Below are 14285 nucleotides of genomic sequence, written 5' to 3' on the forward strand. Positions count from 1 at the left end.
GGAGATCTGGATTGAGTCTGCCAGGAGTGGGCTGGGCTGGACATTTAGAGAGTGAATCAGCAGATGGGAGTGCTTTCACTTTCTCTCTGTCTCTCTCTCTCAAATAAAATAAAGAAGTAAGTAAGTAAATAAATAATTAAAAAAACCCTTCACACAGCAAAGTTAAAACTATTTACTATGGTAATTTCTAGCCTCAATATATATCTTTTCTCTCTTTTTTAACTTTTTGATTTTTAAAAATTATTCAAAAGCTTCACTTTTCAATTTAGCTTTCTGCCTCTGTGGTTGTGCCTTCAACATTTTCACAACAGTTTTCTACCCTTTGATGAGGATCCTGTTACGGACATATTTAGCCCACATGGAACCACCATAGGTCCTGCTGACATGATACTTTGTTTTAGACAATCTCATTAGGACTTTATGTCTCCCAACACGAACCCCTCAAAGTCTGCTTGGGCGTGAGCCACATGCAGATTTGGTTCCTTCCCAACCTTCTTAGTATAAAGGCAACAATTCTGTTACCAGGAGTTTGGGATGGTCTGGTTTTGTTGGAGGCTATATTGTAAGAAAGCCCATGGTGATATGTCAAATGCTGGACCATTCAGACCATCTCTAAGTACCATCCCAGAAAAGCTGTCTTTTCTCTCTTTAGACAAAATCTAGCTCTCCATTTTTTTTTTCTTTTTAAGATTTATTTTATTTATCTGAAAGGCAAAGTGTCAGAGAAAGGTAGAGACAGAGATTGCTGTTCCACCTGCTAGTTCAGTCTCCAAATGGCTGCAGTGTCCGAGGACCTGGTCTAGGCTAAAGCCAAGAGCCTGGGACTCTATCCAGGTCTCCCATTTGGTGGCAAGTGCTCAAGTACTTGGGCCATAATCCATTGCTTTCCCAGGTGCATTAGAAGGGAACTGGGTCAGAGTGGAGCAGCTGGGTCTTATACTGCAGCTCTAGTATGGGATGCTGCCATTGCAGGTGCCAGCTTGACCCACTATACCAGAGTGCCAGCTCCCCAGCTCTTCATTCTCAGTCTCATCCAGATGAGGTCATCTGAGATTTTCAGAAAGAGCAGATATGCAAACTGTTCATTTATCCCAATAAAGCATAATACATTCATGTATTTAGAGTTGTCTTCTGTCATCCTAATTAGATCTGAAATGTTCATAATGGAATAATCCTAGAGAAAATACAAATCAAAAGCTAGGCATACTTTTAAAACCATATGCCAGCAAAAGCCTTCTAAGTAATAACAAATGTTATTTATTGAATTCATTTATTTACACTCTAAATTTACAAAATTCATTTATTTACACTGTAATTGCAGTATACATGAGTTTTTGGTCCTGCCAAGCCTAATGTCTGGTAAATACCGTAATGTAGTGAAAGGCCTGGGTTCTAGCTTAGTCAACAGTTTTGCAAATATTAATATATTAAACAAATTATTTATTTCCTTTGGGCCTCAGTTTCCTCACATGTCAAATTATTCTAGGACAAAAGTGTTCCTGCATCTTATCATTTGTTGCAACAAGTGTAAAGGATTACAAAAAGTAAGATTCTTCTTATTCATCAATGAGAGTAATTTATAGAGGCAGATGAAATGGACTGATTAATAACAGTGGATTAGAAGAGCAAGGATCAAAGGGAAAATCAGAGAAGTGAGCTTAAGTGTTAGTTTTGGAGTTTTAATGAGAAAGTTTTAATGTAGTGATTCAGTGTGCGTATGTATCATGTACTCAATACATATGTAGCTTATTATGTTATATACTATGGGGAAAGTGAAAAGGAAAAGATATAGTCAATATCTTCTGAGAACTCACAATTAATTCACTCACAGATGTACTTATAGCCATAATTAACTTACTGGCAATCAAGAACCGATTAGTTAACTTAAAAGTCTGTACTTACAGTGAGCTCACGGTTTACTGGAAAAACAGATAAATTACCATAATGACGTAAGAAGTGATGTGAAAGGGGTGCATATGGGTGCTAATAAGGACAACACCCACGTCATATGTAGCAGAGAGTTGTCTGGAAAGCTTCCTGGAAGTGATGGCATTGAAGCTGAATGTTGAAGGATGAGTGGGAGTTAGTAGGCAGGAGAGATGTGCAAAGGCTGCAGTGCATGTAGAGGCTTTGACAGTAAGGGATGGTTCGGGTTGATGAAAGCAGTATTGGGTGAGTGTGTCTATGTGGAGTGATGGTGACAGGTGGGAAGTGGTGAGAGAAGAGGCAGAGGGACAGACAACATTTGGGACTGGATTGCGATGATTTTTTTCTGAGAGTATTAGAAAGTCATTGAAGTGCTTAAGCATGGTAATGCTTTAAATACGTTTGTGTTTTAGAAAGATTATTCCTGAAAAGGATAGTGAATGAACTGGTTATAGGAAGTCAGAACTCAGTCATGGAGAAAGGATGAGATGAGGATTAAAGCTATGTCAGCAGGGAAAGAAAAGGGAAAGGCATAGATTAAAGAGAGATGAATGAGGAAGAATTGACAGGACTACCAGTTATCCATGCAGAGGTTAAAGGAGAAACTGGCCGGCTCCGCGGCTCACTAGGCTAATCCTCTGCCTGTGGTGCTGGCACCCCAGGTTCTAATCCCGGTTGGGGCGCCAGATTCTGTCCTGGTTGCTCCTCTTTCAGTCCAGCTCTCTGCTGTGGCCCGGGAAGGCAGTGGAGGATGGCCCAAGTGCTTGGGCCCTGTACCTGCATGGGAGACCAGGAGAAGCACCTGGCTCCTGGCTTTGGATCGATGCAGCACACCAGCCGTAGGGGCCATTTGGGGAGTGAACCAATGGAAGGAAGACCTTTCTCTCTGTCTCTCTCTCTCTCTCACTGTCTAACTCTGCCTGTCAAAAAAAAAAAAAAAAAAAAAGGTTAAAGGAGAAATGACATGAAGATTTCTAAGTTTTTAGCTTGGGAACTCAAGAGAAAGTGATTCATTGACCAGTAAGGAAATAGAAAAGTAGGTGAGAGGAACTTGGGAAAATATGTGTGATTGATGTTCATTGAATTTCACCTGCCAAAGGGACATTCAGATCAAGTTGTCCCTTGGCCTTTGAATAGTCAGCTCTGAGATTTGGGATAGAAGTCTTGGTTGCAAATAGATTTGAGAGTGTTTAGAATATAAGTAAGTAGCAGCTGTAGATGAAGCAGGGTGAGTACGGGAGTGTGGATGAGAGAACATAGCAGCATAAATTAAAAAGTCACCATTTTGTGGTTTGTTTTTGAAGCATAATAAATTCATATACATATACATGGTTAACATTTTTCTTTTGAACTTTCTATTTTGTCCTACTGATTACTGCTGGTATCATAACCAGGTAAAATATTTTTGTTAACACATTATTATATTTCCCCAAAGACTTGAAAAAGCTGTTTTTCCTTCTTGCTCTGCACTTTGTAATAATTTTGTCAATTAATAAATACAGTTGGGATAATAATTAAAATTACCATTTTTTTCTTCACTTCCAGGTTACTTTGTTTCTATTTACTTATGGTCCCTTGTTTCTTTTCTTTTTTATTTGTCAAATATTTGCTTTATTTCAGGTGACTTTATAGGTACTTTAAAGATTTATTTATTTATTTGAAAGACGGTGCTACAGAGAGGCAGAGGCAGAGAGAAAGAGAGAGGGAGAAGGAAAGAGAGAGAGAGAGAAATAGCTTCCATCTGCTGGTCCATTCCCCAAATGACGACAACGGTTGGAGCTGGGCCAATCTAAAGCCAGGAGCCAGAGCTTCCTCTGGGTCTGCCATGTAGGTGCAGGTGCCCAAGGACTTGGGCCATCCTCCACTGCCCTCCCAGGCCACAGCAGAGAGTTGGATTGAAAGTGGAGCAATCGGGACTTGAATTGCAGTTGGATGCTAGCCTATATAGGATGCTAGCATTGCAGGTGGCAGCTTTACCTGCTATGCTACAGCGCTGGCCCCTATAGGTATTTTAATAAAATATTAAACTAGTTGCTTCTTCACCTATAAATTCCTTGTTTTGTATTTAATGCAGTATTCATACTGCATACTAGATAATGAATAGGTTTTAATTTGTGCCTTAAAGGAGTTTATAGTCCACTAGGGTAAACTAGCTATGATACAGTGCTTCAATTGTAAACTAAGGTGTCTTTACCAAGTGCACTGATGTTACAGAAGAGGGAAAAATAGATTTTTGCAGAGGGCTGATGGGAAGAAGGATGGCTAAAGAGCAGTCAGGAAAGGGTCCATTGAAGAGATGTGTCTAAAAGGCAGAAATGTGCATGACACAGGAGGCAGCAACATGGCTAGAAGACAGGTGTGAGGGTACCTGGGGGGTGGGGAGAGGTCTGAAAGGGGCAGACTGCATGAAGGAGTGCCAGGAGGTGAAGGTAGCAGATAAACAAGAACCAGTGTGACAACGGTGCTGTGGGCCCCTGTGCTTTTGAAGTTCTTTCATTTGTATCCATTTGATTGTCACAGTGGCACAATAAAGAAAACTTACAGGTATTCTTTTTTTGCAGTTTCTCCCCAGTCTTTCTTCTTCTTCTTCTCCTTCTCCTTCTCCTTCTTCTCCTTCTTCTTCTTTTTTTTGGACAGGCAGAGTGGACAGTGAGAGAGAGAGACAGAAAGAAAGGTCTTCCTTTTGCCATTGGTTCATCCTTCAATGGCTGCCACGGCTGGTGCGCTGCGGCTGGCGCACCGCGCTGATCCGAAGGCAGGAGCCAGGTACTTCTCCTGGTCTCCCATGGGGTGCAGGGCCCAAGCACTTGGGCCATCCTCCACTGCACTCCCTGGCCACAGCAGAGAGCTGGCCTGGAAGAGGGGCAACCGGGACAGAATCTGGTGCCCCGACCGGGACTAGAACCCGGTGTGCCGGCGCCGCTAGGCGGAGGATTAGCCTAGTTAGCCGCGGCGCCGGCCCAACTGACTTTTACAGACTGTCAGTCAGTTGTGTATACCATGTTCTTGCCATTTGCTTCTTGTCATCAGTGAGTTCTGTGCTAGTCCCCCAAGTGCAGCTGGGATAAAGTGTTTCCATGTGCTGATACGGGAATGTCTTGCAACAGTAGATTCATTTTAAGTTTCTGCTGATTTAAAATTTTTGCTGAATGACAAAGCTGCTTTTTAAAATGAACTTCCAGACACTTATTCATTGACAAGTTTATAGGGTGTGATGACATTATTTTCCTTTTGCTAACAAACTGGAAGTAAATGGAGAAACCAGCTATAAACTGGACTTTAGATAGCAGGCAAGGCAGCATTGGCTGTTGCTATTTGTCACATTAGTTGACATCACAAATGGCCCTGGGAAAGAGCTAATGATTAACAAAGGAACATTTTTCAAAGGGATCATTACAGTCCTATAATTTATCTTTTGCTGTGACATTTTCCAGCATCTCTTTGGACCTGGAATACAGCCACTTTCCTGATTACAATAACAAAGTAAGGTGAATGTGCTTGTGAGTACATGTGCCTGGGCCATGTGTACACACTGAGTATTGGGCATGGCCTGGCTGGCTGCTAACCTGTGTGCAGAGTCTTTTTTTATTATTATTATTATTTAATAAATGTGAATTTACAAAGTGCAACTTTTGTATTGTGCCCCCCCCCCCAACCTAACCTCCCTCCTGCGGCCCTCCCCTCTCTCACTCCCTCTCCCACCCCGCCCTTCATTGAGTTTCATTTTCAATTACCTTCATATACAGAAGATCAACTTAGTATATACTAAGCAAGGATTTCAACAGGCTGCCCTCACACAACTGCACAAGGTATAGGGTATTGTTCGACTAGTAGTGTTGTTTTTAAGTTTCATAGTAAAACACATTAAGGACAGAGATCCTACGTGGGGAGCCTGTACCCAGTGACTCCCGTTGTTGATTTAACAATTGGCACTCTTATTTATCATGTCAGCAATCACCCGAGGCTCTTGCCATAAGCTGTCTAGGCTATGGAAGCCCCTTGAGTTCACCAGCTCTGAACTTGTTTAGTCAAGGCCATATCACAGTGGAGGTTCCTTCCTCCCTTCAGAGAAAGGCGCCTCCCTCCTTGATGGCCTGTTCCTTCTGCTGGGGTCTTGTTCACCAGGATCTTTCATTTAGATTGTTTTTGCCACCGTGTGGTGGCTTTCCATGCCTGTGAGACTCTCATGGGCCTTTTAGCCAGATTCAAATGCCCCAAGGGTTGATTCTGAGGCCGGAGTGCTGATTTGGGCGTTTGCCATCCTATGAGTCTGCTATGTGTCCTGCTTCCCCCGCAGGATCATTCTCTCCCTTTTAATTCTATTCTTCATTATTTGCTTACCCTGGTCTTATTTGTAAAATCTCTTCGACACTTAGCCTATCTTTTTGATTCGTTGTGTACTTATACTTATCACTTTACCAAGTACACTGGCATTGGTACATGCCTCCTTGATAAGATTGTGTTGAAATCCCTTGGCACATTTCTAGTTCTACCATTGGAGGTAAGTCCGAGTGAGCCTATGCCGACCTATATATCTCCTCCCTCACTTATTCCCACTCCTATGTTTAACAGAGATCACTTTTCTGTTAATTTTAAACGCCTAAGAATGATTGTGTATTGATTACAGAGTTCAACCAGTGGTATCAAGTTAAACAAACAGAGCAGCAACAACAACAACAAAAGAAAAAATACTAAAAGGAATAAAATAGTAAGTTGTTCCTCAACAGTCTAGACAAGGGCTTCTCATGTCATTGTCTCTCATAGTGTCCATTTCACTTCAATGGGTATCATTTTAGATGCTCGTTTAGTTGCCATCGATCAGGGAGAACATATGATATTTGTCCCTTTTGGACTGGCTTATTTCACTCAGCATGATGTTTTCCAGCTTCCTCCATTTTGTTGTAAATGCCAGGATTTCATTGTTTTTTTACTGCTGTATAGTGTTCCATAGAGTACATATCCCATAGTTTTTTTATCCAGTCATCTGTTGATGGACATTTAGGTTACTTCCATGTCTTAGCTATTGTGAATTGAGCTGCAACAAATATTGAGGTGCAAATGGTTCCTTTTTTCTCCCCTTTAATTCCATTTGGGTAAATTCCAAGGAGTGGGATGGCTGGGTCCTGTGGTAGTGCTACATTCAAGTTTCTGAGGACTCTCCAAACATTGTTAAACATAAAAACATAATGGAAAATATATATTTTGAAAAAACTATGCATGATTTCGATTTTTTTGCACTGAAATGAACATCTTTTAATTCTGTGTTTCCACATTCTCTTTGTAGTACCCTCGTATGCTCCTGCCTTTGTTGACTGGTGCTGCTTTTAAAAATATTTATTTATTTGAAAGGCAGAGCTACAAAAAGAGAGTAACTCTTCCATCTGCTGGTTCATTTCTCAGAGGGTCTCAAAAGTCAGTTATGGACCAGGTAGAATCTGAAAGCCAGGAACTTCATCCTGTTCTCCCACATAGGTGGAGGGTCCAAGTATTTGGGCCATCTTCTAGTGCCTTCCTAGGCATATTAACAGGAAGCTGGATTGGAAACAGAGCAACCAGGACTCAAACTGGCACTTTGATGGGGGATTTGCCATTGCAAGCTGAAGCTTAATCTGCCGCACCATAATATCAGCTCCTGATTGATGCTGTTTCTTTTTAATTTATTTTATTCAACAGGGAAAGAGAGAAAAAAAAGTATGTGAAAGGGAGCTCCCTCATCTGTTAGTTCATTCCCCTAAAAGTCCTCAATGGCCTTGGCTGGGCCAAAACTGAATCTAGAAGCTGAGAACTCAATCCATGTCTCCCATGTGGATGTCAGGGACCATCAGCTGCTGCTTCCCAGAGTTTGTATTGGCAGGAAGCTGGAGTCAGAAGCTGAGCCAACCGAGGCATCTCAATATGGGATGCATATTTTTTTTTAAGATTTATTTATTTATTTGAAGGACAGAGTTACAGAGAGGCAGTGGCAGAGAGAGACAGAGAAAGTCTTCCATCTGCTGGTTTACTCCCCAAATGGCCTCCATGGCCGGAGCTGGGCTGATCCCAAGCCAGGAGCCAGGAGCTTCTTCTGGGTTTCCCACATGGGCGCAGGGGCCCAAGTGTTTGGGCCGTCCTCCACTGCTTTCCCAGGCCATTAGCAGAAAGCTAGATTGGAAGAGGAGTAGCTGGGATTCGAACCAGCTCCCATATGGGAATGCCTGCACTGCAGGTGGCGGCCTTACCCGCTGTGCTACAGTGCCAGCCCCATGAACTGGTACCTTAACTGCTTGGCCAAATACCTGCCGCATCGTGCTGTTTTTGAATAGCAATCTTTATAAAATTTGCAGAGATCTAAGTGTGGAAGTATGTCAGCACTCTTTTCTTCTCTAAAGTGTTATTTCTAAGAGTCTATTTCATTTGGCCTGCTAGGAAAGAGCAGTCCTATTAATAGAGATTTCTCAGATATGTTTATTACAGTATTCAATGCTTTTTCTTTCCCTGCAGATAAAAATGAAACTGAGCATTCTAGTGTTCCTTTGTAGCTCAGCCTCAGTTCTGTAAATGTCCCAGCTGAGAAAATATTGATAGTGCTTGTCCGAAAATACCATGCGGTAGAGTTTAAGGTGATGGAAATTCTGAGGCCTTTTATACTCATATTGGTGCTTGCACACAGCAGGAGAATATATAAGGGTAAAAGTCAGACTTTCTTTTACTGTACTTTTTTTCTTTTAGTCAAAAGGTTACCTTTTTCTCAAGAATTTGAGAAGCATCTGTATCATAGTGTGAATAGAGACCTCAGGTTCTGGAGAGAAAGGTACTTTCCAGTTGGTTAGTTAAACAGATGCTTTTGGAGGTGCAGTCTGTACTGTGAGCTGAAACATAAAAGCCCCTGAATCTCAGACACTTAAGATCCTTTGGGGTAAGGAAAACACACGAGATAAAATGAAAGGTGACTTATGAAGAATGGGTAGGATTTAGAAAAGTTGTGAGGTGAATGTGTTACTTGGGCCTCAGTTTGGGTGTCCGTGAAATGAGAGATTAGCCCTAGATGATTTAAAGGCCCCTTTCATCACTGTGATATGTGGTTCTGTGATTCTCCAAATGAATAAATATCCAGAGAGAGAAAATGAGACTCTGCAAGCTTAGGAAAAAACAGAGTGTTCTGGAGATGCCAAAATCCCTTTCTTTTCCTTGTAGGTGACCCTTTCAAGGACTCACCATCACTGTCTTGCTTGCTTGCTTTCAAACATTTTGAACAGGATACAGAATATACTTTTCCTCTCATATATGGTAGAAGAGATGGTATTTAACTTAAAATATAACAGAAGTGAAAACTTTGAAAAAAAAAAAAACCTCAAAATTATGTTAATTGACAACTGTCAAGTCCTTGTATATATGGCATGTTTTCCTTTCTTCTTAAAGAAGGAGTTGCCTGCATTATAAAACCTCTAAGGCTAAGAGATGTCTTCTCAATTACATTCCTTTGAACAACAAACTACTGTTTTGGAGATGCTGATCTATTATCCTGACTTTAGTAAGTGCTCCTTTTTGAATGCCTCTAGGGATTTCTTGATGCAAGGACAGGAAAAAAAAAAAAAAGCAGAGAAATTTAACACGGATTAAAATAATCCTTATGAAGATCATTTTGGGGAAAAACAACCCCTTGGCTTAGAGCAAAGGAATGATATAATCTTTTTTAAAAGGACCTCTCTGGAGGCTAGCGCTGTGGCAAAGATTAAGCTGCCACCTATGATTCCAGCATCCTGTATGAGGCCAGTTCAAGCTTCTGGCTTCTGTCTGGTCCAACCCAGGTTGCTGTGGCCATTTGTGGAGTGAACCAGCAGATGGAAAATCTCTCTCTCTCTCTCTCACTCTGCCTTTCAACTAAATAAAATAAAATTTTAAAAGTGAATAAATATGAGAACCCCTCTGGCTGCTGAGTTGAGAGTAGACCATAGGGGCAGGAGTAGGAAGAAGTAAGGCTGCTGTCCCTAATCCTGATGGGAAATGCTGGTGCTGGGAAGTGGATATGTTGATTCATGGTCAGATTCTGACTTATTTTGGAGCTGGAGTCAGTAGAATTTTTTTGTCATATTTGGATATAGGGTATTAGAAAGAAATGAATCAAGTTATGCATTAAATACCTTGTAGCCAAGCATACCAGCCCTCTCTGACTTAGCAATTCTTCTGAAAGTTTAGTAGAAAATAACCTGGGCTGATGTAGCAGGTTAAAGGCACAGCATGCAGTGTGGGCATCCCATATGGGTGCTGGTTCAAGTCCTAGCTACACCACTTCTGGTCAGCTCCCTGCTAATGCACCTGGGAAAAGTAGCGGAAGATGGCACAAATGCTTGGGAAATCCAGAGGAAGCTCCTGGCTCCTGGCTTCCCCTGGCCCAGCCCTGACCATTGAGGCCATTTGGGTAGTGAATCAGTGTATGGAAGATCTATCTCCCTGTCTGTCTCTCCTTCTCTCTCTCTGTAACTCGGCCTTTCAAATAAATACATAGATAAACTAATTAAAAAAAAAAAAAAAGAAGAAAAGAACCATGGGACTGGCATTGTGGCATGTGGACTGTTTAAGCCGTGGGCTGCCATTTCAGCATCCCATATGGAGGCTGGTTAGTGTCCTGGCTGCTCCATTTCTTTTCTTTTTTTTCCCATAGAAACCTTTAATGAATATAAATTTCATAAGAACAACTTTAGGAATATAGTTATCCTTCCCACCATACCCACCCTCCCACCCACATTCCCACCCCTCCTCTTCCCTCTCCCCTTCCCAGTCCCATTCTCCATTAAGATTCATTTTCAATTAACTATGTACACAAAGACCAGCTCTGTACTAAGTAAAGAGTTCAACGTTTGCACACACACACACACACACACACAACTGAGAATAAGTTTTAACAGTTAACTCTCATAATACAACTTATTAAGGACAGAGGTCCTGCATGGGAAATTAGTGCACAGTAACTCCTGTTATTAATTTAACAATTAGCACTCTTATGTATGACGTCAGTAACCACCCGAGGCTCTTGACATGAGCTGCCTAGGCTATGGAAGCCTTTTTAATCCACAAACTCCATCAGCATTCAGCCAAGGCCAAAAGCAAAGTGGAATTTCTCTCCTCCCTTCAGATGGCTGCTCCACTTCTGATCCAGCTCCTTGCTAATACACTGTGAAAGCAGCCGAAGATGGTCCAAGTGTTTGGGTCTCTGCTAACCATGTGGGAGACTTGGATGAAGCTTCTGGCTTAGGCCTGGCCCAGACCCGGTTGTTGTGGACGTCTGGGTAGTGAACAAGTGGATAGAAGATTCTCTGTCTCTCTCTCCCTCTGTCTGTAACTCTGACTTTCTAAATAAATAAATAAATAAATAATTTTAAAACTATTTTTGAAAATTTATTTAAAAGGCACAGTTACAGAGAGAGGAAGAGAGAGAGGAAGAGAGAGAGAAAGAGAGCGAGAGAGAGAGAGCGCACGCGCGTGCTTCTATTCATTGGTTCATTCCCTACATAGCTGCAGTGGCTAGGGCTGGACCAGGCTGAAGCCAGGAGCCCAGACCTTCTTCTGGATCTTCCACATGGGTGCAGGAGCCCAAACACTTGGGCCATGTTCTATGGCTTTCCCAGGTGCATTAGCAGGGAGCTGGATTGAAATAGCACATTCAGGTCTTGAACTGGCACCCATAGGGATGCTGGTATTGTAAGTGGAGGCTCAATTCACCATGCCACAATGCCAGCTCCAATAAATATATTTTTAGAAAGAAAAAAGAAATTAACCATACATATAAAGATATTTGTTCTTATAAGAATATTTATTGGGGCTGGCACTGTGGCGTAGCAGATTAAGCCTCCATCTGCAGTGCTAACATCTCATATGGGAACTGGTTTGAGTCCTGGCTGCTCCACTTCTGATCCAGCTCCCTACTAATGGCCTGGGAAAGCAGCGGAAGATGGCCTAGTGCTTGAGTGCTTGCACCCAGATGGGAGCTCCTGGCTTCTGGCTTTGGATAATCCCAGCTCCAGCTGTTGTGGCTATTTGGGGAATGAACCAGCAGATGGAAGACCTCTCTCTTGTCTCTCCCTTTCTCTGTCTGTAACTCTGTCTCTCAAATAAATACTCTGTCTCTCAAATAAATAAATCTTTTTTTTTTTTTTAGATTTATTTATTTATTTATTTGGAAGTCAGAGTTACACAAAGAGAGAAGGAGAGGCAGAGAGAGAGGTCTTCCATCCGCTGATTTACTCCCCAATTGGCTGCAATGGCCGGAGCTGTGCTAATCCGAAGCCAGGAGCCAAGAGCTTCCTCCAGGTCTCCCACATGTGTATAGGGGCCCAAGGACTTGGGCCATCTTCTACTGCTTTCCCAGGCTGTAGCAGAGAGCTGGATAGGAAGTGGAGCAGCCAGGACTCGAACTGGCTCCCATATGGGATGCTGGCACTGCAGGTGGCGGCTTTACCCGCTGTGCCACAGCGCCAGCCCCATAAATCTTTTTAAAAAAGAATATCAGTATAATGAAAAGTTTAAAATAAGTAAATAATAATAGAAAATTGGCCAAATAAACATTGGTAGCTCCTTTCAGTGAAGTATTGTACAACAATTAAAATGATTTATATGTATTAGAACAAAGAAATGCATTAAAATATATTTACACTCTGATCTGTGGTAACTAATAGAGTACCTAAAAGGTCATCTATAAAAAGTGAAATTGACACTTTGAGATGCCATGACTCAGTCCTTGTCTTGACTGTTGAAGAAGCTTTTTTTTTTAATACTATCTATTGAACTCTGTACTTAGTGTAGGGTTAATCTTGTGTGTATAAAGTTAATTGAGGGGCCAGTGCTTTGGTGTAGCAGGTAAAACTGCCACCTGCAGTGCGCACATCCCATTTGGTTGCCAATTCGAGTCCCAGCTGCTCCTCTTCCAATCCAGCTCTCTGCTATGGCCTTGGAAAGCAGTAGAAGATGGCCCAAGTCCTTGGGCCCCCGCACCAACGTGGGAGACCCGGAAGAAGCTCCTGGCTTCGGATTGGCGCAGCTCCAGCAGTTGCAGCAAATAGGGGAGTGAACCAGCAGATGGAAGATCTCTCTCCCTCTGTCTGCCTCTCCTTCTCTCTCTATGTAACTCTGACTTTCAAATAAATAAATACATCTTTTAAAAAAAATCAAGTTAATTGAAAATAGCTCTTAGTAAAAATAAGAATGGGAATAGGAGAGGGAAGAAGAAAAAGGGTGGGAGTGTGGGTGGGAGAAGTGGGTGGGAAGAATCACTATGTTCCTAAATTTGTATTTATGAAATACGTTGTTTACCTTAAATAAAAGGTTTCTGGGAAAATATAATCACAATTTTGTCTTTTTTGTGTTTTAATAATATGATGTTATGATTTTTTTTTTTCATTCATGATTTCTGGCTCCTAACTCCTGTGGCACTAAGTTATTTCTTAAGTGACTGGAATAGTAAGGTTAAAGTATTTGGCCTTTTGTCCTTCTTTCTTAAGCAGTTACAGAACAGCTTTGGACAATAAAAGTGAAAACAGTCTCTTGTTATAATGTTGGGCCACTGCAGGCCTCAGAAATAGGCCTCAGGAAGCAAATCTCTTTTTGACTTTCTCCTGCCTTCCTTTGATATTTCCTTTTCTCCCAAGGCAGACCTGAAAACTAAAATTATTAACAGTATTCCCTTGCCTTTCTATTTTTGAGCTTTCTATAAAGAAACTATCTGACCTACCTTGTCTGATCATCAGAGCCCCCCATTTCTGAAGGGGTTCTGCTTCATACCTAGGGGGAAAAGAATGCTTTAGAGAGGCCAAGAAAAATCTGAACAAACTGGCCTTGCTGGATTCCCCAGACTGTTAGCATTCGATCATAGCCTTTTTGTCAAATCACATTTCTACATGATTGTCTATGCTTCAGCCATGCTTATGCATTGATGCTGCCATATACGCCCCCAAAGGATACCAGACATGTAGAGGTTCCTGGATGGTGATGAACCTGGAGAAGGCATGAAAGCTCCATGCACCTTCCCACATTCATCTATTTCCACATCTGGGTATCCCTTCTAATACCTTATAATAAACCACACTTGTGTTTTCCTGAGTTCTGTGAGCAATTCTAGCAAATTAGTGGAACCTGAGGAAGGGTTGTGGGAACCTTGATTTATAGCCAGTTGATCAAAAGCACAGGTAAAACAACCTGGGACATGAAATTGGCATCCGAAGTGTGTGTGTGTGTGTGTGTGTGTGTGTGTGTGTGTGTTGGGGGGATGGGGTTGGGCAGTCTGGTGGGATTGAGCCCTCTCAATTTGGGGAATCTGACACAGTCTTCAGGAAGGGAGTGTCCAAATTGAAGTGAATTAGGGATCACTCAGCTTGTGTCTGCTGGTG

The 14285-nt window shown here is 41.9% G+C and overlaps 1 protein-coding gene and 1 pseudogene across 3 annotated transcripts in view; one reads left to right on the forward strand and one right to left on the reverse strand.

The window, feature by feature from the left end:
* Positions 1–14285, forward strand: part of TPST1 (tyrosylprotein sulfotransferase 1) — a 155652-nt gene that overhangs the window by 35601 nt on the left and 105766 nt on the right. The window lies entirely within an intron of this gene.
* LOC138846903 (large ribosomal subunit protein eL34-like) lies at positions 241–601 on the reverse strand (annotated as a pseudogene).

Source organism: Oryctolagus cuniculus, chromosome 19 (genome assembly GCF_964237555.1).
Source record: "Oryctolagus cuniculus chromosome 19, mOryCun1.1, whole genome shotgun sequence".
NCBI classification, from domain to species: domain Eukaryota; kingdom Metazoa; phylum Chordata; class Mammalia; order Lagomorpha; family Leporidae; genus Oryctolagus; species Oryctolagus cuniculus.